The 23,904-nt window shown below is 41.2% G+C and overlaps 1 protein-coding gene across 8 annotated transcripts in view; it reads right to left on the minus strand.

The window, feature by feature from the left end:
- The window catches only part of LOC126200108 (protein-tyrosine sulfotransferase-like), a 971,294-nt gene that overhangs the window by 66,296 nt on the left and 881,094 nt on the right, over positions 1-23,904 (minus strand). The window lies entirely within an intron of this gene.

Genomic DNA, 23,904 nt, shown 5'->3' on the forward strand with positions numbered 1-23,904 from the left:
TTCTTTTCATATTCTATTCAGCGTCCGCGACTGGTAGCTAAAATGTATTTTATAATTACGTAAATTACATAAAATTACGTGGTATGTAATACATCTTTTCAGCTAACAAAAGCGCATATCAGCTTACTTCACTATTTCGATAAACGGCAGAAGACGTGCTAATGAAAAGGCAAGATATTTTTGTTATTACACATGCAAAGGAAGTCGGCACGGCACACAAGAGTGGCAATTTTCCGTATTTTATTTATTTTTTTTTTATTCACGGTAAAACAGCACGTTTAATATTATGCAAGACAGACCGACTTACAACCGAATGAAGACCGCGCTCCAGATTCTAGTGTCTGGTGTCTCATTTTGTAAAGAAAATACAATAACTTCTATAATATTATGTCAGTGGTACAGGGTGGCGTACGAAAACTCGACCCGCGTACTAGACTGCTCATTGTCGCCCACCATCGAAGCTGTTGTTGCATTAGCTTCTTTGTTATTACTTTACTGCCTGATTATTACATGTTTATCTATTTTGCTCGTAGCAGTCAACAAATCGTGCGTAACTGGCGAGCAGTCTGTAATCGGGGGCGATTTCACGGCTATCAGCCACATAACGCTACAGTTGGCTAAACGAGAGGTTTTGCAGGATCATGAAAATTACTTCTACAAGTGTTTGAGAATTCTGTAATGAATAAAAACTCTGTACTCCAGAGGAGAGGCAAGTGCCCCGTCTTCGCGCCTTCCATCTTCAGTCACCTATGCTGCTAAATTTCAGTTTACCATAAGAACCATACACCATGCACAAATTGAACGGTGAACTAGTAACAACGAACGGTTCCTAAAAAAGGGCGATCACCAGTTAACTAGTTCCCAAGGATGAACAAGTTGTCCATCTCTACTAGGGACGACTGAAGGGCGAAGTTAAAAAAATTACACCATACAAGAAACCAATTTATCGTTCAGGCTATGTAAAGCGCTGCCTTCAAAGAGAAACAGCGAGATGAACTCAGAAGTGCTAGATGTGGTGTAATCAAAATAATTCAAAAGTGCAGTGAAATTGGAGGTGGAATTTAAAAAAATCAACTGTGAACTTAGTTATGTGCCCTTGATTAACACCTTCACTGCTGGTTGTTCTAGTTCTGCTGGTTGTTCTAGTTTAAAGCTGTTTTTGCCTGGAGTATTTTACGACTAACTGCAATCTTCCCTAGGTGTCTCTTGTTATTTTCCTTCCAAATAAGTAAATTATTGTCCAGGAATTTATTAACCACAGGTATCTATGCTAATATTCCTGTTTTGCTTACAAAAAGCGTTTCAGTTTCGTCCATATTTAATTATAGATTGTGCCTTCCTAAACTCATCTCCAAACAAGTAAGAAAAGAAAGAACTACTTCTATGGTTTTAGATGAATCAGAAGTGTTTCCATGAATGAAGTACTTCACAGTAATGCGCTACCTATCACCTTGTCCAACCTGCGAATATACACTTCCTGTTAATTAATCGGTAGCTCACATGGGCCAATTTATTTTATTTACTAGTGCAAACCATATCATCTCGTGGACGTTTCAGAATAACGGCGATCATTTTGATTTACAAAGAATTATACAAGGATTTCATTGCAATGATGTAGTAGATATTCATGTCGTCAGCAGGTCGATGTTCAGACATTGTGTGTCCATATATGTACTGCAGTTTGCCCTTGATATTCCGCATCGAACGACAGTTCGTCTTCCCTGACCATGACTCCATGTGGAGAAACGCCTCGGTCACAATGTCAGAAGAAGCTGCCACTTAAACTCTAAAATTATATGGAACGGAGCCTATATGAGGAAATTACTCGTGGGAGTTAAGGCATTAAAGACGTTGAAGGACTTTTAGAAATCTCAGAGACGCTCCTGTAACGGTGCTGTGGATGGTCTGGAGCGGAATTACGAGCAAAGCGCTGAAGCAACAAGTGGGAGCTTTGCGTGCTGGCCTAAGCTTGCCGAATGCGTTACGGGGCTGGGCTCAGAAGAGCTGAGGGCAGGGAACGTTCTAGCAGCTGGCTCATGTCAGAGTTCAGGTAAGAGAGCAGGTAGGAAAGGGGGGCTAATGCCAGAACTGAACAATTCCTGCAAGACACTTTGTAAGAGGTAAAGTTGGCGTAACTGTACAGACTGTAGCCCGATGTAAAGTAGCTGGCATATCACATCTATGGGGCTGGATCGCTCCAGCCAGCAGTACAACACGCGGAGCTATACTGGCATTGTTTGCTGCTTCCGGTGCGCAAACTATCGTGTCTCCCAGTTCTCAATCAGAAGCCATTTACAAATGAAAAGTTTATAATATTCCAAAAGAAACGTAAGTCTGGTCTTATTTACAATTAAGAACAGATGCTCTACATGCCTAGACACATTATACAGATGTGTGTCACAGATAAATTTAATATTTTTACTGGATTTGTGTGGGATAGATAGACCGCAAATTAAATACTTGTTACGAGTCAAATATCGACAAAATTTCATAAAATGCTTTCTCAAATACTTATACAAAGTGATACGCAGCTCTGGAGCTAAGCATTTTAGTAATCAACAAAAAAGTACTTTAGTGACTTCAACAATTTTCCGAGGTATAATGTGATAAGACTGAACGTTTTTCCATGACGAGAAAAATTCACCCGTTACAAGAAATTTAACACAGCTTTGACCCTAATTAAAATCAAGAGAAGGTCTTCCACAAGATTGGAAATACTACAGACATACGCATTTCGCAGATATACGAGGGTATATCAGATGTATTTTACATGACTTATGTGGTAGGCAGAGACTTCTCATCGCCCTGGAGAGTGGAGCGGTGTGGCGGCTGCCTGTAGACACTGCTTGTCGCGACGACGTCTTATCTTGAGCCTTGAAACGCCAGCCGGCCGGTGTGGCCGAGCGGTTCTAGGCGCTACAGTCTGGAACCGCGCGACCGCTACGGTCGCAGGTTCGAATCCTGCCTCGGGCATGGATGTGTGTGATGTCCTTACGTTAGTTAGGTTTAAGTAGTTCTAAATTCTAGGGGACTGATGACCTCAGATGTTAAATCCCATAGTGCTCAGAGCCATTTGAACCTTTTTTTTTGAAACGCCAGGGCCCTACCAATTTAAATCACAAAATACTCAACAGGTGGGGCAGACACGGCTAAAACATTACACAATTGATGAAATCGGAGCTTTCATACCACAATATTACGCAAAGCTATTATTAGCAAATTAGAATTAAAATGAATTGACCGAATAAGCTGTTTATTGTAGCCCTTTCAAAGACCCACAATGGGTCTTTGAAAGTTTTGAATTTGGAAACGACTGTTGTCTTATGCGGGAGTTAGTGCTGTTCAACGCTGTCGCGTTAGGTTGATGTGACACTACAGCTTCACGCACCTGAAAGAGTTCAAATGGCTCTGAGCACTATGGGACTTAACATCTGAGGGCATCAGTCCCCTAGACTTAGAACTACTTAAACCTTACTAACCTAAGGACATCACACACATCCATGCCCGAGGCAGGATTCGAACCTGCGGCCGTAGCAGTCGCGCGGTTCCGCACTAAAGCGCCTAGAACCGCTCGGCCACAGCGGCTGGCCAGGAATCTGAGGTATATGGATTGTTAAATAATAACCTCGCGTCATGAGTTGAATGTCAGGACACACGCTTTCACAGCAAAATTACAGAAGCAAAAATAAGGTATTCTCAAAGAATATCGTCATAAACAATTGCTTGAAATTCCATTTATGTCGTGAAGAGTTCGAAACGCCCAACGTCTATTGCGATACACATCTGCAGTCGCCGCTGCGGTAACTCTTCGACACACTGACTAGATTCCTCCGATATCTTTTCACATGCCGCAACAGTGCGATGTTTTAGATCCTCTTGGGTCACCAAAACTTTTGCACAGACTTCACCTTCAAGTTAACCACAGGTACGAAAGTCCATGCGGACGTGCACGCCAGCTCATAACACCTTCACGTCATATCCAGCGACCAGGAAAAAGCTGGGTGAGTGCATTCCTAGCCACAAGCGAGTAGACTGCTGGTATCACATACATTTGCGAATATTAAGTGGTACCTCGTCTAGCAGAACCGCTAGAACTTCGATAAGGTATTATGTGTGTCTCTTGCCCGTCAATGTTTCCCCAACGAAGAAAGAACCAACCACATAGTCTCCTGTGAGCCCCCACGAACCTTTCCACTACACAGCCTCTGATGCTCAACCTGGCTAAATCAGCGAGGATTGTTAATGGCCCAGTAATGCATATCTCTTACATTCATCTGCCCATGATTTGTAACGATAGCTCCAAAGCTTTAGCTTTAAAAGAGAATTCTTTTAAAAAAGGATCTATGGTCCTGATGTGCCCATCACAACCGACCGACAAAAGTCCATGCGTTTTTTGTAATCCCGTTGGTTACTGCGCTGGTGATGAGGCAAGCGATACGGACTGAAGCAGATCGCGCGCAAAATGCGATCAAGGCCGGCCTGACTTATTCCCAGAGGCACCCGGAGTCTCTATGGAACGAACATGTGTGTTCTCTAATGAGCAACAGAAGCCAAAAACCTATTTCGTAAAAAAAAGTAGCATATCTAGATTACCTTCCTTTATGAAGACATTTATTATTTTCAGGCCAACCAGCCAATCAACACTTGACGACCGTGAACGTCATTTTCTTTTTTTAAGAAATTTCCGCCATTTTACTGTTGTTTGGCATATTTTAACGGCAGCAGATGAACAGAGCGGTACGAAGTGACGAATGCAGGTCATAGGAATATATTGGTGTTGAATAGGCCACATTATGTATTAATGGGTTTCACTGTGCACAATGTCAAACATATTGTGTATCTTCGAAATTTACTCACACCTTGTCACACGACAAATGGTCTATAAGACCAGAAACATGTTTTTTCGACGATGACATGTCACACACAGGTCAGACATATTTTAACATGTAAGTAAAAATTTTTAAATACGTAACAATTCTTGTTCCTATATCCTGCACTATACAGAGTGTCCCAGCTATCTTGTCCACCCAAAATATCTCTGGAACAATAACGGCTGTTGGAAAACGACTTTCACCTGTATCAAATGTAGGGCTGGGGCCCATGAATGTACATATTTGGAAACATTCTAAAACGAAAGCATATGTGCTTTTTAACACAAACTTAAATGGCGTTGATTTCATCGCAATATTCCCATTACATCCCGAGATATTGAGACGCGAAGTTGACGCTTGAAACACCCGACATGCGCTGCTAGCGCACGTCCTGAGGCTCAGGCGTGAACCCCATGCACGTCAAAGCAACAACAAATGGGATGCTCGGGGGGTGGTGGAGTACAGGAGTTTGCATGGGTCGCAAATCATAAACAAGGCGAAGTGGTAACTGTGGCAGTAGTGGGAACTACGTTGGACACTTGACTAGGTAGAGCCAGGCCCTGCGCGACAGGCACAATAGGTCATATAACGCATTAGATAAACCTTATTTTGGGTGTGCAGGATAAGTAAGACAACCTGACGGGTGTACACCGATCTGTACTGGTTCATATTGTGTACGTAGATACGTAAAACGTGCAAAAGGGAAACCATTATGTGCTTATGAGAGTTGATGGCAGCAGACCGTATTATTCGTTTCGGACCTCTTGATAAGTATGGAGGTGTGATTACACATGTCAATCACATCGCGATTACGGGCAGCATGGGGTTCACGCCTGAGCCTCAGGACGTGCGCTAGCAGCGCATGTCGGGTGTTTCAAGCGTCAACTTCGCGTCTCAATATCTCGGGATGTAATGGGAATATTGCGATGCAATCAACGCCATTGTTTATGTGCTTTGTCATGCTATGGATTGCTGAAGAAAAAATATAGGTCCATTTAAAAAAAACATAAGTTTGTGTTAAAAAACACATAAGCTTTCGTTTTAGAATGTTTCCAAATATGTACATTCATGGGCCCCAGTCCTACATTTGATACCGGTGAAAGTCGTTTTCCAATAGCCGTTATTGTTCCAGAGATATTTTGGGTGGACAAGATAGCTGGGACACCCTGTATATGCACGCTTTATTATGGTTCAAATGGCTCTGAGCACTATGGGACTCAACTGCTGTGGTCATCAGTCCCCTAGAACTTAGAACTACTTAAACCTAACTAACCTAAGGACACCACACACATCCATGCCCGAGGCAGGATTCGAACCTGCGACCGTAGCAGTCGCACGGTTCCGGACTGCGCGCCTAGAACCGCGAGACCACCGCGGCCGGCTCACGCTTTATTAATTTTCAATTCAACATGTATTTGTAAATGGCTGTAAAGCCATAACTGTATGAAATAAATGAACAGTTAACAGTCAAATGGTGGAAGTTCCTTTCGAAAATTTGTACATGACTGTGGTCCCCCACGATGGAAACATCATGGACATATTTCCAGTGTGCTTCTTTTATATCAGTACAGCGGCGGTGCAACATCGTTTCCGTCTTATGGGATGTGACGTACTTCCCTATTTGGGTATGAAATCACGAATTTCCGCATAAGACAGCGACTAGTTTACAGTGCAAAACAGATAAATCCTCAACTCTGAACGTTGTAATCTCTGAAGCTAGTGAATGTATTTTGAAGAGCGGAACGCCGTTAAATTTGTCTGCTTTAGAATTATGACACTAGCAGCAGAAATTACCATGCTTCAGTTGAAACAGCGACGTTGACCCCGATATCTCTGTAATAAATGCACCTATGTAAAAAGAGCTTAACTCGTTTAGTTGGGACATTCTCACACACCATCCGGGTGAAAACAAATTACGATATCTTCAAACGTTTCGGAAATATTTGAGGTGAACAGTTATCTGAATAGTCCTGAATTACTATCAGTTTTTCTATTTTATGTTTCCTATATTTCGAGAAACGAGTACAGACGGGGGGAGGGGGGGGGCAATTCATTTGCCGCTGAGAGCGAGTAGTGGTATATACGGCCACAGATCGTCCAGAAGGAAAGGGATAAACGCTCTGCTGAAATGAAATGTCGTCTGGCGAGGACCTCCCTGCGGATAGACCTGATCGCCTGGTGCAAGTCTTTTGAGGTGACGCCACTTCGGCGACTTGCGCATCGATGAGGATGAAATGAGGATGATGAAGACGACACAAACACCCAGTCACTGAGCGGAGAAAATCTCCAATCCTGCCGGGAAACGAACCCAGGCCCCCGGCTTGACAAGCCGGTGCACTGCCCACTCAGCTGCGGTGACGGACAACGTTCTGCTTAGAAGATGCAATTAATATGGAATTTTATATGTACACTCTGTTGAATTGTATTACTGTATTGTCAACTGAGAGTCGTCTCGACGTTTTCGCATTGAATAAATCTAACTTATATTAAAAGAGGAAATAAACGTTTATCGGAACAGTAACATAGTTCTGTATACAATGAAGAACCAAAGAAACTGGTACACCTGTCTAATATCGTGTACGACCCCCGAGAGCACGCAGAAGTGCCGCCACACGATGTGGCATGGACTCGACTAATGTCTGAAGTAGTGGTGCAGGGAACTGACACCATGAATCCTGCAGGGCGGTCCATAAATCCGTAAGAGGCGATGCAGATCCCCTCTGAACAGCACGTTGAAAGGCTTCCCACATAAGCTCATTAATGATGCTCATGTGTGGGAGTCTGGTGCCCAGCGGAAGTGTTTAAACTCATAAGAGTGTTCCTGGAGCCACTCTGAGGTAATTCTGGAAGTGTGGGGTGTCGCATTGTCCCGGGGGAATCGCCCAAGTCCGTCGGAATGCACAATGTACATGAATGGATGCTGGTAATCACACAGAATGCTTACTACGTGCGAGTCACCTGTCAGAGTCGTATCAAGACGTATCAGGGGTCCCATATCACTCGAATTGCACACGCCCAACAATAATAAAGAGGCACAACCAGCTCGAACAGTCTCCTGCTGACATGCAGGGTCCATGATTTCATGACGGTGTCTCCATACCCGTACACGTCCATCCGCTCGATACAGTGTGAAACTAGACTCGCCCGACCAGGCAACATGTTTCCAGTCATCAACAGCCCAATGTCGGTGTTGACGCGCCCAGGCGAGGCGTAAACCTTTGTGTAATGCAGTCATCAAGCGAACACGAGTCGTCCTTCGGCTCCGAAAGCCCATATCGATGATGTTTCGCTGACACTTGTCGATAGCCCAGCATTGAAATCTGCAGCAATTTGCAGAAGGGTTGCACTTCTGTCACGTTGAACGATTGTCTTCAGTCGTCGTTGGACCCGTTCTTGCAGGATCTTTTTCCGGCCGCAGCGATGTCGGAGATTTGATGTTTTACCGGATTCCTGATATTCACAATAAACTCGTGAAATGCTCGTACGGGAAAATCCCCACTTCATCGCTACCTCGAAGGTACTGTGTCCCATCGCTAGGCCGGCCGCGGTGGCCGAGCGGTTCTAGGCCCTACAGTCCGGAATCACGCAACTGCTACGGTCGCAGATTCGAATCCTGCCTCGGGCATGGATGTTTGTGATGTCCTTCGGTTAGTTAGGTTTAAGTAGTCCTAAGTTCTAGGGGACTGATGACCTCAGATGTTAAGTCCCCGCCGGCCCGGTGGTCTCGCGGTTCTAGGCGCGCAGTCCGGAACCGTGGGACTGCTACGGTCGCAGGTTCGAATCCTGCCTCGGGCATGGATGTGTGTGCTGTCCTTAGGTTAGTTCGGTTTAAGTAGTTCTAAGTTCTAGGGGACTGATAACCACAGCAGTTGAGTCCCATAGTACTCAGAGCCATTTGAACCATTTTTTTTTTGTTAAGTCCCCTAGCGCTCAGAGCCAGTTGAACCCATCGCTCGTGTGCCACCTGTAACACCACGTTCAAATTCACTGAAATCTTGATAACCTGCCATTGTAGCAGCAGTAACCGATCTAAGAACTGCGGCAGATATTTGTTGAGTTATACAGGCTTTGCCGACCGCAACGCCGTATTGTGCCTGTTTACATATCTCTTTACTTGAATACGCATGCCTATACCAGTTTCTTTGGTGCTTCAGTGTGTATAAATAAAAAATACCCTCAATGAAATAGGAATAAATGTTTGTCAGTTAATCGGTTTACTGACAGAGCTGACGCTTTTGGAAAAGATATGTTCTCGATTTGGAAAGTCATTAAGAAGTGAAACTTCCTTCTTTGCACGTCAATTGAAAAGGACACATAGTGCAATGACGTTAACCATAGGACGGCCAGTGGAAGATAAAGCGGAATACCTTACCATTTCAGTGTACCAAACGTGGAAAACAGTACAGGCGGTGTGAGGGGTTACTACTGTTATTGCTTCTCTCAAAAAATATTCAAATGTGTGTAAAATCTTATGGGACTTAACTGCTAAAGTCATCAGTCCCTAAGCTTACACACTACTTAACCTAAATTATCCTAGGGACAAACACACACACACACACACACACACACACACACACACACACACACATGCCCGAGGGGGGACTCGAACCTCCTCCGGGACCAGCCGCACAGTCCATGACTGCAGCACCATAGACCGCTCGGCTAATCCCGCGCGGCTATTGCTTCTCTACAGAAGATAGTTAATGGGGAAAAACATCAGCAATTTACGGAAAATCTTTCTAATTTGTTATACTTTACTAATGCCTCAGTATGACATCTCCTGTTATTTCTCTCCATAGGCTTCATTAATGTTTTTAATTTTATGACTCATAAATTGACACGGCGCAACGTTTTAATAAGCCTAGACGCGGTCTGTGTGGAAGCGGCGGCAGACTGCGCCACGGCAGTAAATTATGACGTGCTTGACACATGGGGTAAGATACGCAATTGGCAACGAACATGACAGTAAATTATGATGCGCTGGCCGGTTGCCTCCAGTTCACAGCGCATGTGTGAGGTTTCTCAGAGACATACTGGTCACTGGAAAAGCCAAATTATTTAGGATATATCTTACATGTTCTAAAATTATGCAGCATTCCAATAATTTTACAATATAATTGCAGTCGAAAACAGCCGAGCAGCGCCGAAGATGTCACCGACGGTCGCACTGGAAAGGTACTAGGCAACAAAATACTGAGGATGGGGAACTTGGCGGCGGCTTAAAACTGTGTGCCGCTTCGGGACTTGAAACTGTAGAGCTGTGAGAGCTGGTCGTTGAGTTGGGCCTTCATAATCCTGCTGGCAAGACCGAAGCACGGGTAAAGAAAGGTTTCAGATTTCAGTCTCGGTGTGAAATCTGGCAGGAAGTTTCATAGCGCGGGACACACCAGAGCAGAGGGTAAGATTCATAGTGACACTGTTCAGAATTTACAAACTGGCTCTATTTTTATCGACAAGAATCAGTCGACACCGTTGAAAGTTGTAAGTGTGTTAAGCAAAAGAACTCGAAGACTCATCTAAAACAGGGGTCCTGGATAACCTCCATATTATTATTATTATTATCTTTACTTTCTCAGACGTTAAGTCTGGTGAGGAATGGAGTGACGCGGACCTTTATCAAGCGTCACTTCCTTTTTGCTGTACGGTATATGTTATATTGCATTTAGGAACTTTCGGGTAATTGAACATGTATCAATAATTACGGATTTCTGTAATTGGATATATATGTTTGGATGTAGCTGTATTGCATTGATGTATTGGTGGATATTGTGTGGTATGACTCCTGTAGTTGATAGTATAATTGGTATGATGTCAACTTTATCCTGATGCCACATGTCTTTGACTTCCTCAGCCAGTTGGATGTATTTTTCAATTTTTTCTCCTGTTTTCTTTTGTATATTTGTTGTATTGGGTATGGATATTTCGATTAGTTGTGTTAATTTCTTCTTTTTATTGGTGAGTATGATGTCAGGTTTGTTATGTGGCGTTGTTTTATCTGTTATAATGGTTCTGTTCCAGTATAATTTGTATTCATCATTCTCCAGTACATTTTGTGGTGCATACTTGTATGTAGGAACGTGTTGTTTTATAAGTTTATGTTGTAAGGCAAGCTGTTGATGTATTATTTTTGCGACATTGTCATGTCTTCTGGGGTATTCTGTATTTGCTAGTATTTACATCCGCTTGTGATGTGATCTACTGTTTCTATTTGTTGTTTACAAAGTCTGCATTTATCTGTTGTGGTATTGGGATCTTTAATAATATGCTTGCTGTGATATCTGGTGTTTATTGTTTGATCCTGTATTGCAGTCATGAATCCTTCCGTCTCACTGTATATATTGCCTTTTCTTAGCCATGTGTTGGATGCGTCTTGATCGATGTGTGGCTGTGTTAGATGATATGGGTGCTTGCCATGAAGTGTTTTCTTTTTCCAATTTGCTTTCTTCGTATCTGTTGATGTTATGTGATCTAAAGGGTTGTAGAAGTGGTTATGAAATTGCAGTGGTGTAGCCGATGTATTTATATGAGTGATTGCCTTGTGTATTTTGCTAGTTTCTGCTCGTTCTAGAAAGAATTTTCTTAAATTGTCTACCTGTCCATAATGTAGGTTTTTTATGTCGATAAATCCCCTTCCTCCTTCCTTTCTGCTTAATGTGAATCTTTCTGTTGCTGAATGTATGTGATGTATTCTATATTTGTGGCATTGTGATCGTGTAAGTGTATTGAGTGCTTCTAGGTCTGTGTTACTCCAGTTCACTACTCCAAATGAGTAGGTCAATATTGGTATGGCATAAGTATTTATAGCTTTTGTCTTGTTTCTTGCTGTCAGTTCTGTTTTCAGTATTTTTGTTAGTCTTTGTCTATATTTTTCTTTTAGTTCTTCTTTAATATTTGTATTATCTATTCCTATTTTTTGCCTGTATCCTAGATATTTATAGGCATCCGTTTCTTCCATCGCTTCTATGCAGTCGCTGTGGTTATCCAATATGTAATCTTCTTGTTTAGTGTGTTTTCCCTTGACTATGCTATTTTTCTTACATTTGTCTGTTCCAAAAGCCATACTTATATCATTGCTGAATCCTTCTGTTATCTTTAGTAATTGGTTGAGTTGTTGATTGGTTGCTGCCAGTAGTTTTAGATCATCCATGTATAGCAAATGTGTGATTTTGTGTGGGTATGTTCCAGTAATATTGTATCCATAATTTGTATTGTTTAGCATGTTGGATAGTGGGTTCAGAGCAAGGCAGAACCAGAAAGGACTTAATGAGTCTCCTTGGTATATTCCACGCTTAATCTGTATTGGCTGTGATGTGATATTATTAGAGTTTGTTTGGATATTAAGTGTGGTTTTCCAGTTTTTCATAACTATGTTTAGGAACTGCATCAATTTAGGATCTACTTTGTATATTTCCAATATCTGTAGTAACCATGAGTGGGGTACACTATCAAAAGCTTTTTGGTAATCAATGTATGCGTAGTGTACTGACCTTTGTTTAGTTTTAGCTTGATATGTCACCTCTGCATCTATTATCAGTTGCTCTTTACATCCTCGTGCTCCTTTGCAACAGCCTTTTTGTTCTTCATTTATAATTTTGTTCTGTGTTGTATGTGTCATTAATTCCTGTGTAATGACTGAAGTTAATATTTTGTAGATTGTTGGTAGGCATGTTATGGGGCGATATTTAGCTGGGTTTGCTGTGTCTGCTTGATCTTTAGGTTTCAGATAGGTTATTCCATGTGTAAGTGTATCAGGGAATGTGTATGGGTCTGCAATGTAACTGTTAAATAATTTAGTTAGATGTGAATGTGTTGAGGTCAACTTCTTTAGCCAGAAATTTGCTATTTTATCATTTCCAGGGGCTTTCCAATTGTGCGTAGAATTAATTGCTCGGGTGACTTCATGTTGCAAAATTATCACTTCAGGCATTTGTGGTATCATCTTGTATGAGTCTGTTTCTGCTTGTATCCACCGTGCATGCCTGTTATGTTGTACCGGGTTTGACCATATGTTGCTCCAGAAGTGTTCCATGTCTGTTATGTTTGGTGGATTGTCTATTTTAATGTGTGTGTTATCTATTGTCTGGTAAAATTTCTTTTGGTTTGTGTTGAATGTTTGGTTTTGTTTCCTTCTATTTTCACTTTTTTGTATCTTCTTTATTATTATTATTTCTTTACTTTCTCAGACTTTTTAGAAGTCTGGTTAAGAATGGAGTGACGCGGACCTTTATCAAGCGTCACTTCCTTTTTGCTGTACGGTACATGTTATATTGCATTTAGGAACTTTCGGGTAATTGAACATGTATCAATAATTACGGATTTCTGTAATTGGATATATATGTTTGGATGTAGCTGTATTGCATTGATGTATTGGTGGATATTGTGTGGTATGACTCCTGTAGTTGATAGTATAATTGGTATGATGTCAACTTTATCCTGATGCCACATGTCTTTGACTTCCTCAGCCAGTTGGATGTATTTTTCAATTTTTTCTCCTGTTTTCTTTTGTATATTTGTTGTATTGGGTATGGATATTTCGATTAATTGTGTTAATTTCTTCTTTTTATTGGTGAGTATGATGTCAGGTTTGTTATGTGGCGTTGTTTTATCTGTTATAATGGTTCTGTTCCAGTATAATTTGTATTCATCATTCTCCAGTACATTTTGTGGTGCATACTTGTATGTAGGAACGTGTTGTTTTATAAGTTTATGTTGTAAGGCAAGCTGTTGATGTATTATTTTTGCGACATTGTCATGTCTTCTGGGGTATTCTGTATTTGCTAGTATTGTACATCCGCTTGTGATGTGATCTACTGTTTCTATTTGTTGTTTACAAAGTCTGCATTTATCTGTTGTGGTATTGGGATCTTTAATAATATGCTTGCTGTAATACCTGGTGTTTATTGTTTAATCCTGTATTGCAATCATGAATCCTTCTGTCTCACTGTATATATTGCCTTTTCTTAGCCATGTGTTGGATGCGTCTTGATCGATGTGTGGCTGTGTTAGATGATACGGGTGCTTGCCATGTAGTGTTTTCTTTTTCCACTTTACTTTCTTCGTATTTGTTGATGTTATGTGATCTAAAGGGTTGTAGAAGTGGTTATGAAGTTGCAGTGGTGTAGCCGATGTATTTATATGAGTGATTGCCTTGTGTATTTTGCTAGTTTCTGCTCGTTCTAGAAAGAATTTTCTTAAATTGTCTACCTGTCCATAGTGTAGGTTTTTTATGTCGATAAATCCCCTTCCTCCTTCCTTTCTGCTTAATGTGAATCTTTCTGTTGCTGAATGTATGTGATGTATTCTATATTTGTGGCATTGTGATCGTGTAAGTGTATTGAGTGCTTCTAGGTCTGTGTTACTCCATTTCACTACTCCAAATGAGTAGGTCAATATTGGTATGGCATAAGTATTTATAGCTTTTGTCTTGTTTCTTGCTGTCAATTCTGTTTTCAGTATTTTTGTTAGTCTTTGTCTATATTTTTCTTTTAGTTCTTCTTTAATCTTTGTATTATCTATTCCTATTTTTTGTCTGTATCCTAGATATTTATAGACATCTGTTTTTTCCATCGCTTCTATGCAGTCGCTGTGGTTATCCAATATGTAATCTTCTTGTTTAGTGTGTTTTCCCTTGACTATGCTATTTTTCTTACATTTGTCTGTTCCAAAAGCCATACTTATATCATTGCTGAATACTTCTGTTATCTTTAGTAATTGGTTGAGTTGTTGATTTGTTGCTGCCAGTAGTTTTAGATCATCCATGTATAGCAAATGTGTGATTTTGTGTGGGTATGTTCCAGTAATATTGTATCCATAATTTGTATTGTTTAGCATGTTGGATAGTGGGTTCAGAGCAAGGCAGAACCAGAAAGGACTTAATGAGTCTCCTTGGTATATTCCACGCTTAATCTGTATTGGCTGTGATGTGATATTATCTGAATTTGTTTGGATATTAAGTGTGGTTTTCCAGTTTTTCATTACTATGTTTAGGAACTGTATCAATTTAGGATCTACTTTGTATATTTCCAATATTTGTAGTAACCATGAGTGGGGTACACTATCAAAAGCTTTTTGGTAATCAATGTATGCGTAGTGTAGAGACCTTTGTTTAGTTTTAGCTTGATATGTCACCTCTGCATCTATTATCAGTTGCTCTTTACATCCTCGTGCTCCTTTGCAGCAGCCTTTTTGTTCTTCATTTATAATTTTGTTCTGTGTTGTATGTGTCATTAATTTCTGTGTAATGACTGAAGTTAATATTTTGTAGATTGTTGGTAGGCATGTTATGGGGCGATATTTAGCTGGGTTTGCTGTGTCTGCTTGATCTTTAGGTTTCAGATAAGTTATTCCATGTGTAAGTGTATCAGGGAATATGTATGGGTCTGCAATGTAACTGTTAAATAATTTAGTTAGATGTGAATGTGTTGAGGTGAACTTCTTTAGCCAGAAATTTGCTATTTTATCATTTCCAGGGGCTTTCCAATTGTGCGTAGAATTAATTGCTCGGGTGACTTCATGTTGCAAAATTATCACTTCAGGCATTTGTGGTATCATCTTGTATGTATCTGTTTCTGCTTGTATCCACCGTGCATGCCTGTTATGTTGTACCAGGTTTGACCATATGCTGCTCCAGAAGTGTTCCATGTCTCTTATGTTTGGTGGATTGTCTATTTTTATGTGTGTGTTACCTATTGTTTGGTAAAATTTCTTTTGGTTTGTGTTGAATGTTTGGTTTTGTTTCCTTCTATTTTCACTTTTTTTGTATCTTCTAAGTCGTTTCGCCAAAGCTTGTAATTTTTGCTTCTTTTCATCTAATTGCTCTATTGCTTCTTCTTGTGAGATTTTACCTAACCTTTTTCGTTTTTTGTCTGATATTTCATTTCTTATAAATTGTGTTAACTGTCCGATGTCTTTTCTCAGTTTTTCTATTCTGATCTGTAGCCTGTGTTGCCATGCTGGTTTTGTGGGTTTCTTCTGTGTGTTGGTTGGTTCTGATATCTGCCTAGTGTGTATATTTAGTGTAGTGAGTGCTCCTACATAAACCAGTAGTTGTAACTCTTCCATAGTTGTGTATTCATTTATTTTGTTGTGTATGATTGTGTTGATAGTTTTTATTGTTGTTTCGACTTGTGGGCTATTTGGTGGTCTATGCAAGAATGGTCTAATGTCTGTATTTGTGTCTTTGTATTCTATATATGTCAACTGAAATTTTTCTTCTATATCTAACATGTGTGTCACTTCGTGTTCTATTTGTGCTTGTGCTGGTGGCTGTCTTAAAATTTCATTTTCCTCTGATTGTTTAATTGATGCGTGTTGTTCTTTGTTTGTTTGCTCTGGGATGTTTGAGTCTATTACTGTATTTTCTTCTTCTTGTGACTGTACATTATTTTGTTCCAGTGTTTGTTGTACTTGTTGTTTGATGTTTTCTAATTCTGACTGGGGTATCCTGTTATTTTTGATTATTACACGAATCTGATCAGCTAGACGTTGTTCTGTTAAAAATTTTAATTCTGGGTATCTGGTAATAAATGTTGTGTATACTTGTGATCTGTATCCAGTTGTGTTGGTTCCTAGGTTTGTTGCTTGGTAATAACAGAACATGAGGTGTCGATTAACTTCATCTGACCATCTCATCCTCTGTCTTTGTTTTCCTTCTAGGGTGGTTGCAGGACGCATATCCTGCAAAACACCTCTATTTGGATTTAAATCATTTTCCAGTTGGCTAGCAGTGTCATTACCATTGTGGGCGGGCATAGGGTTCAAGCGCCGTCCCCGACCATGACGGCGCTTGTCCGAGGCTTCTTTAGTTCTGTCCTGAACCAAGTAATCACACTAAAAGGGGGGTTAGCCCTATTAGTGGTTTGTTCTTTTCGTCGCCTTTTACGACTGGCAGAACATACCGGAGGCCTATTCTTTTCCCGGGCCTCCACGGGGTTATTATTATTATTATTATTATTATTATTATTATTCTCTATCATGCCCCTTTTGGAGAACATGTGATCTGGAGTCAGTCACAGCTTCGTTTCCTTTTCTTCTATTCTTTTCTTTTCTTTCCAAAACTTCTTCGTTAATTCACTGCGTTTTTTCTTCCTTTCCTGTTCATATCTTCCACGTTTTTTTTTTTTTCCGTTGAGGCTTCATCAGTTATACTGCCCTCGATTTCCTCTGAAATTTTCAAATATTCCAGCTCTTTTTATGTTTCTTTCATCCAACTAGTCTTCAATATGCTCTTAATGTTGGTACTTGTTTATCCATCATCCGTAGAACTGTACACATCTTTTCCTAAATTTATATGCGATGTTATTTGTGTATTCCTAAAGTTCCTTTCTAGGTCGTCTAACCCAAGTTCCGCCTCGGAGAACAGCGCCAAAGATTTTTCTAGGAATTTTTCGGCCTTGTTTCTCTACGTCATGAATGTTCGTCATCCCTGTAAATACTGCGGCTTTTGTCGCCAACAAAATATCTTGTAAAACAACTCAGTCGTAGTGTCGCAGTTTTTCATTACGAGGTATTGCTTTTTCATTGTAGTGAGACCATGTACTTTTCCTTATTGAGAGACTATTTGCACTTTTCGTACCATTTAGATATCGTGTGCGAGTCATTTTCCAACTGTTTTTGATGTTCTGGTGACTTTAATGGACGGTAAATGACAGCAATATCTGCAACCAATCTAAGAGGGCTGTTTATCTCTTAATCCGTCTGCACGTAGATTAGGAAGAGCAGACGGCCTTTAACACATCCTTGGGGAACGCAAGATATTGTTTCTGTTTTACTTGATGGTTTTACCTCGATTACCTGCGGTCGCAGGTTCGAATCCTGCCTCGGGCATGGATGTGTGTGATGTCCTTAGGTTAGTTAGGTTTAATTAGTTCTAAGTTCTAGGCGACTGATGACCTCAGAAGTTAAGTCGCATAGTGCTCAGAGCCATTTGAACCATTACCTCGATTACTACGTACTGTGACGCTTCTGAGAGGAAATCACGGATCCAATCGCACAACTGAAGCGATACTCCATAGGTATGCAATTTGGTTAGACGTCTCCCTGAGGTTTGATGCAAAAAACCTCCTGCAGTTCTAGAAATATGGGATCTATTTGAGACCCCTGTCGACAGTACTCATTACTTTGTGCGCTTAAAGTTATGTTCGACAAGAACAATATTTCCTGAAATAATGTTGTGTGTCAATAAACATTCGAGGTAATTCCTACGGCAAATCGACGTAAATGATTCCGCTCTGTAATTCAGCGAATTACTACTATTTCCCTTCTTGGGTAATGGTGTGACCTGTGCAACTTTCTAGGCTTTTGGTATGGATTTTTCACCTAGCGAGCGATTGTATATGACTGCTAAGTACGGAGCTATTGTGTTAGCACACTCTGAAAGGAAACAGGTATACAATCTGGACCGGAGGCGCTGCCTTTATGAAGTGATTTAATCACTTCACGGAGGATACCTAGCTCTAAGTTACTCACTTTGGCAGTTGTTCGTTATTCGATTTCTGAAATATTAATAATTAATTTCTCGTTATAACAAATACGCGAGAACTGAACATATTGGTCGGAAGTAGCTGGGAGCTCAGCGATTGGCGATGACGTCGACGGGCGGCGAGCCCTAGTCGCGGGGCCGTCGGTGGCTGGCGCGCTGTGTCTGTGTCTGTGTTCCCGGAATGATAAGAAAGCGCTGATGCGAAACATAACACGTGCGCGGCGTCTGTGTTCCCGGTATGATACGGAAGCATCCGCGAAATATAGCACACGCTCGTGGGGAACGCGAACGATGGTTGTCCGAAAGAACACTGCACCGCTCCTCTTAACTACACAGTATCGTATTTATCCGCCGATACCAGGCAGCGATTTTAATTAAACTGTCCTGCCTCGTATTGGGACTACATATCGTGTGCACGAGTACAGGTTGTGACGCAGAAACGACGAGATACGGAAGTTTTGGTCTGGCCGTGAGCTGAGCGCGGATGGCAAAAGTGGAAAATCTGGGATCGCGTCCCGGTCCGGTACGAATTTTCATTAAACAGCTAGAGGTGGTTCATATTCGCAACTGCGAATACATTTCATGTACTAGAACGTTTTGGCTGCTATCTCTGTGAGACAAGCTGTTCAATTGAACACGCGCAGCGGCTAATCCAGCGTGAGGCGCGCCTTGTCATGTTCACAAAGTCGTGCAAGGTGATGGGATCTGGTCCCTGAATTATTTCGCTTTTTCCGTTACCTCTTCGATATGAGACGTCGGTCAGTGAGCACCGCGCCCTGTACTTGTCTTGAGATTCCCTGTTATTCATAGGAAGACTGATTGCGATATGGTCCTTCGCACTGATTTGTTGGACCGCACTGAAAGTATCTGCGTCAGCTGACGTCTGTCTCACGTACTAGTGCCCTGCTTCCGTGCACCTCCCTCACCACGACTTAGAACGTTGCAGCATAGTTTCTGCTTAAGTTCAGAATAAGAATTGCCTCACGATATCCCACTTCACCAATGGGCTGTGCCTTTTTGTTTGGCTTCTCCAGCTGCGTGATACGGAACTATGGCGTGCGATTTCAGTATGTACCTACCGACAAACAAACTATTAAGTAATTAACCCCATTTTTAGGGTTTTGGACCTGAACCGGTAAAAACGGAACCCATACAGGAGCACTTTGCTGTTCGACAGTCTGTCCTGTAAAGATCCCTTTGTCTCAGGAATCGGTTGAAGTATGAAGCTGAAATTTATGTCACATACTAAGGTGTGCTGCCCCTTGGCGGCGTAAAAAATGTAATCTTCCAAGTCTATGTAATCGAAAGACATTGCCATTTACGTCACCTAAGGGGGACTTCCTGTTGAGCTAGAATCATGAAATTCGGCAAGAAGCAAGGTTTCACAGTACAAGCGAAGGAAGAAAATACGAAAATCGTTAATTTGTAACTACATCACAAGAAAAAATTATTTTTTTAATCATTTTTTGTCAGACTGTGTGTCTGTCCGACTGTAAAACAGCTTTTTCTCAGGAACCAGTTCACGCATGAAGTTGCATTTATGACTAATACTAAGGTCTACGGTCCCTTGGTAGTGTAAAAACTTCAAGCTTCTACGTTAGTGCAATCAAAAGACTCTACCGCGCGCGTGCGTGTGTGTGTGTGTGTGTGTGTGTGTGTGTGTGTGTGTGTGTGTGTGTGTGTGTCGTGTGTGTGTGTGTTATCCTTAGCGTAATTAGAGTGTAAGCCTTGACTCTGATGACCTAAGCAGTTCGGTCCCATAGGAACTTACCACAAATTTCCAAACTTCCATCAAAACCAATAACGTACTTCCCGTTGACCTAGACTCATTGTGTTTACGCAGAAGCACGGTTTCACAAAACAAGCAAAGGAAAAAAAATTCGAAAACTGTTAATTTGTAATAATATCACATGAAAAAAATATTTTTGCGTCGTTTGTTATCCGACAGTCTGCTCTCCTCCTGTTAACACCCCTTTTTCTCAGGAAAGGATAGCCGTCTCTCTTGCCTGTATCTACTGAAAACGGGCAAAAATCGTGGAGAGGCCTTGCCGCAGTGGATACCCTGGTTCCCGTGAGATCACCAGAGTTAAGCGCTGTTGGGCGTGGTCGGCACTTGGATGGGTGACCATCCAGGCTGCCATGCGCTGTTGCCATTTTTCGGGGTGCACTCAGCCTCGTAATGCCAATTGAGGAGCTATTCGACCGAACAGTAGCGGCTTCGGTCAAGAATACCATCATAACGACCGGGAGAGCGGTGTGCTGACTTCAGGCCCCTCCAATCCGCATCCTCCTCTGACGATGACACGGCGGTCGGATAGTCCCGGTAGGCCACTCGTGGCCTGAAGACGGAGTGCTTATATTATTATTATTTCTTTCTTTTCTCAGACGTTATGTCTGGTCAAAAATGGAAAGTGTCGCGGACCTTTATCAAGCGTCACTTCCTTTTAACTGTACGGTATATGTTACATTGCATTTAGGAACTTTCGGGTAATTGAACATGTATCAATAATTACGGATTTCTGTAGTTGTATATATAAGTTTGGATGTAGCTGTATTGCATTGATGTACTGGTGGATATTGTGTGGTATGACTCCTGTAGTTGATAGTATGATCGGTATAATGTCAACTTTATCCTGATGCCACATGTCCTTGACTTCCTCAGCCAGTTACATGTATTTTTCAATTTTTTCTCCCGTTTTCTTTTGTATATTTGTTGTATTGGGTATGGACATTTCGATTAGTTGTGTTAATTTCTTCTTTTTAGTGGTGAGTATGATGTCAGGTTTGTTATGTGGTGTTGTTTTATCTGTTATAATGGTTCTGTTCCAGTATAATTTGTATTCATCATTCTCCAGTACATTTTGTGGTGCATACTTGTATGTGGGAACATGTTGTTTTATAAGTTTATGTTGTAAGGCAAGCTGTTGATGTATTATTTTTTCTACATTGTCATGTCTTCTGGGGTATTCTGTATTTGCTAGTATTGTACATCCGCTTGTGATGTGATGTACTGTTTCTATTTGTTGTTTGCAAAGTCTGCATTTATCTGTTGTGGTATTGGGATCTTTAATAATATGCTTGCTGTGATATCTGGTGTTTCTTGTTTGATCCTGTATTGCAGTCATGAATCCTTCCGTCTCACTGTATATATTGCCTTTTCTTAGCCATGTGTTGGATGCGTCTTGATCGATGTGTGGCTGTGTTAGGTGATACGGGTGCTTGCCATGTATTGTTTTCTTTTTCCAATGTACTTTCTTCGTATCTGTTGATGTTATGTGATCTAAAGGGTTGTAGAAGTGGTTATGAAATTGCAGTGGTGTAGCCGATGTATTTATATGAGTGATTGCTTTGTGTATTTTGCTAGTTTCTGCTCGTTCTAGAAAGAATTTTCTTAAATTGTCTACCTGTCCATAATGTAGGTTTTTTATATCGATAAATCCCCTTCCTCCTTCCTTTCTGCTGAATGTGAATCTTTCTGTTGCTGAATGTATGTGATGTATTCTATCTTTGTGGTATTGTGATCGTGTAAGTGTGTTGAGTGCTTCTAGGTCTGTGTTACTCCATTTCACTACTCCATTATTATTATTATTATTATTATTATTATTATTATTCCCATGTCAGAAACATACATAAAACACAGTTCACACAATTGTTGACAGATCAACACAGTTTATATAATCTTTGAACAAAGTATGGCCACTTCCGCTGCATTTTTCGTTGCCTGGTGAAGGTCATCGTCCGTGCAGGTTGCTGGACACAGCCGACATTCAAGCATATGTTGAAAAGTCTGTTCTTCCCCGCAGTCATATTGGGTTTTGTTCCTTCAGTGTATCCCAATTTTGACAGGTTAAACCGGAAGCTGTCCACTCCTGACCTTAGCCTATTCAACGACTTCCAGATTGGCCAATTCTCATTATGACCAGGTGGGTAAAGACTGAAAAGCTTTTTGTAGTCAGGAGAGTGAGCCCTCCATAGTTGCAGCCTGACTTCTTCATCAGTGGTTCTTAGTTTCTCCGATGTTCTGAGGAAACTTTTCCTTGACCAGAGTCGTGAGTACGGCTGTTGCCCATGTATGAGACAAGCTTTTCTCTGCTCCAGTTCTTTTCTTTCCCTGTTTGCTGCTAGTTTCCTTCGAACAGGTGGTGCAATTCCTACAAGTTGGTAGAGCCATTCGACTGGAGTTAACTTCAGGCATCCTGTTATAATTCTGCATCTGTCGTTTAGCGCAATATCCGCCTATTTGGCATGGAATGGATGAACTATCTTATCTGTATGCATGATTAAGAATGTACGGAACCCTCGGTGTGCAACCCCTACTCGCACCTATCCGATTTTTTTGTTTTTTTTTTTGTTTTTTGTTTTTGTTTTTTGGAATTTCATTATTATTTATGGTACGGCTTTACCAGTGCAAGTGCGGTATTGAGATCGTAAATTTACATAACATAACATATAAATACAAATATACATATACACACATACACAATAATATAAACAGAACAAACACCAGTCATTGTTAAATCTGAGCAAAGTTGAAATACAGGGTGATTCAAAAAGAATACCACAACTTTAGGAATTTAAAACTCTGCAACGACAAAAGGCAGAGCTAAGCACTATCTGTCGGCGAATTAAGGGAGCTATAAAGTTTCATTTAGTTGTACATTTGTTCGCTTGAGGCGCTGTTGACTAGGCGTCAGCGTCAGTTGATGTTAAGATGGCGACCGCTCAACAGAAAGCTTTTTGTGTTATTGAGTACGGCAGAAGTGAATCGACGACAGTTGTTCAGCGTGCATTTCGAACGAAGTATGGTGTTAAACCTCCTGATAGGTGGTGTATTAACCGTTGGTATAAACAGTTCACAGAGAATGGGTGTTTGCGCAAAGGGAAAAGTTCTGGACGGCCGAGAACGAGTGATGAAAATGTAGCACGCATCCAGCAAGCATTTGTTCGCAGCCCAGGAAAATCGACTCGCAGAGCTAGCAGAGAGCTGCAAATTCCACAATCAACTGTATGGAGAGTCCTACGAAAAAGGTTAGTTATGAAACCTGAACGTCAACTACCCGAGGCGATGGATCGGCCGCCAGGCAGCCCGTGACAGAGCACTTCATCACTGGCCTCCAAGAAGCCCTGATCTTACCCCCTGCGATTTTTTCTTATGGGGGTATGTTAAGGATATGGTGTTTCGGCCACCTCTCCCAGCCACCATTGATGATTTGAAACGAGAAATAACAGCAGCTATCCAAACTGTTACGCCTGATATGCTACAGAGAGTGTGGAACGAGTTGGAGTATCGGGTTGATATTGCTCGTGTGTCTGGAGGGGGCCATATTGAACATCTCTGAACTTGTTTTTGAGTGAAAAAAAAACCTTTTTAAATACTCTTTGTAATGAAGTATAACAGAAGGTTATATTATGTTTCTTTCATTAAATACACATTTTTAAAGTTGTGGTATTCTTTTTGAATCACCCTGTATAATCACAGCTACAATCCGTCAAAAAGTTATGTCCAAATGTGACAGCCATTTAATGGCAGCAGGGCTGGCCTCCAAGAGGTGT

The sequence above is a fragment of the Schistocerca nitens genome, chromosome 1 (genome assembly GCF_023898315.1).
Source record: "Schistocerca nitens isolate TAMUIC-IGC-003100 chromosome 1, iqSchNite1.1, whole genome shotgun sequence".
In the NCBI taxonomy this organism is placed as follows: domain Eukaryota; kingdom Metazoa; phylum Arthropoda; class Insecta; order Orthoptera; family Acrididae; genus Schistocerca; species Schistocerca nitens.